General features: G+C 34.5%; 1 long non-coding RNA gene across 1 annotated transcript; it reads right to left on the reverse strand.

Annotated features, from left to right (window-relative positions):
- Nucleotides 1-239: 239 nt before the first annotated feature.
- On the reverse strand, nucleotides 240-1,878 carry LOC107904170 (uncharacterized). Its single transcript, XR_001686146.2, has 2 exons — nucleotides 1,055-1,878; nucleotides 240-964 (listed from the first exon to the last, which is right to left on the reverse strand). It is a non-coding gene; the product is annotated as an uncharacterized lncRNA (long non-coding RNA).
- Between the last annotated feature and the right edge of the window lie 313 nt (nucleotides 1,879-2,191).

The raw sequence follows: 2,191 nt of genomic DNA on the forward strand, positions 1-2,191 counted from the left end.
AGAAACAATAGAACTAGAAATGTCAGAACTATGATTACAACAACATAAAGATTCTTCCGAAGTACAAAGCTTGAATTATAAGATAATAGAATTCGAGACTTCATAGTTGGATGTAAAGAAAATTTCTATCCAACACATGTCACAGAACTCCCTATCTTTTGAGACAGAGCTCTTTGTAGGTTCCCTGGTTGCATAACCAACTTCATGGCTTTTAAACTTAACGTCGAAAAGCAAGAGAAAGTTCAGAGATTGATGACATTACCTCAACTATATACATATAGAGGTATTCTCGAGTATCACTTCTATTACTACAAATACCCAATAATCTAAGACCCAAAATAGCTCCCAACTTTACAGAATTCCCAGATGCCTATGATCAAAATTATCAGCATGCAGTTGTGGTCATATCATTATAATAAAATATCTCATTCTCAAACAAGTTGAGTCGAGTCAAGAACTTAGCTTTTTTTAAAAAAAAAAGCATTGATTGAGGAATATTCAATCATGTCATGAAGGACAAAGCACTATATTTTCTAAAGCATTTGTTCAGCAGGGGAAAAAGTACAAAGAGTTTGAATTGGGAGTAAGTTCTGTGTTATAGTTTTACCATCAACCATATATATAAAAATAATTTGCCATGTTTATTTGTTTCATTGCTCAGATATAGGGATTTCTACATGGACTAAGAATATATGTTTTCAGTAGTTTTCTCTTACTAGAAAATGCTACTAAATAAAGCCTTGGATGTTTATAGAGGGATGCTTGTTAGATATGTTACCTGAAACATGTTCCTTCTGCTTGGTGTTTGTAACTGAATGATGAGCTTCATCTCCCTTAAACTGCTTTCAAAAGCAATTAAAAATTGTATATCTTTTGTGGATAGATTCTTACTGCTACAGGTTCCTCAGTGAATCTGAGCTTCTTTGGCAGTGTTGGTTACCGAGAAAGATGAACTTTTTTGCTGCTAATGATATAAAGCAATTAAACTCAATAAATAATTAAAAAAGAAAGGCCTAGAAAATAAAAAGACAAAAAAACCTTTTTATAGTTTTACCTAGCTTGATTTGCAGGGAAGTACGAGGTGTTTGCACCAATCTGAAACAAGACACCAACAAATTAAGTATCACACATTGAGCTCAAATGGCAGTGACTAAATGTTGTTTACAACAAGCAACATTTGAAACAATCTATGCAATTATATAAATATTTTGCAACCCATGTTGGAGCAATTTGCAAACATGTGGCAACAATAATCGGTGGGAACAAGTCTTGTAACAGCTTGAGGCAAACTATGAAGGCATCAACCATTTTTAGTCTCTTTCTTGCTTCTCCCTTCTTGACTGATTGTGTCAAAGAAGTCCCCAATTGGCAGCCTTAATTCACCAAATTGAAGCTGCAATTTTTAAGGCAGTAAACTAACTCCCAAACAGAGCAGCTAGAAGCTACTAAAATCAGTGCAGGCAGCAGCAACCAGCTGCTATAGTCGGTGTAATAATAGCAGCTCCTCAAGCAATTGTAAAATCATTGAAGCAAGGAATGGACAAGAACATGTAGCAGCAAAGAACGATATCAAGGAGGCAGATCCATAAACAGCATCAGTAGCTCATATTTGGAACGGAATTCAGCAACTGAAAACTAAAAGTTAGTCCTTTGGCATCAAGAACTTGGACTACTAATTTCCCTTTCTTCTCTTTCTCATGAATGTGTTGTAAACGAGTCTTATTTCCTCCTCAAGCATAATACAGTATTTAGCAACACTTGATTTTGCCAACATTCTTAAATTTCCACTCAATTACCTTAGTATTCGGCATGTGTCTAAAAATATGCCCTTAGCCATCTCGATACCATTGAATTTATAAAGCTTTTATAGTTACTTTTCATCCATTATAACTTATAAGCTTTATTCCATTCGATGGTTAAATCCAAATGTTACTCTTTCCACCGTATACGCTCATGCTTAGTGAAAATCTCGTCCTTTCATCAGTTTGACACCTAGCCAAATTTATCTTCACCTGTTACCATGCTTTGACACCTGGACTTGCTAAGTGTCATACAAGCTTTATACTAAATCAAAATCATTATCATTTAATTCTAGAACATCACCGATTCACTCCATTGTACCTTTGATGGTTTAATTGTTATTTCTTAATTAAATCAAGTCCACTAGCTTAAAAATTGCACTTCAAATCCT

The sequence above is a fragment of the Gossypium hirsutum genome, chromosome D05 (assembly GCF_007990345.1).
Source record: "Gossypium hirsutum isolate 1008001.06 chromosome D05, Gossypium_hirsutum_v2.1, whole genome shotgun sequence".
Classification (NCBI taxonomy): domain Eukaryota; kingdom Viridiplantae; phylum Streptophyta; class Magnoliopsida; order Malvales; family Malvaceae; genus Gossypium; species Gossypium hirsutum.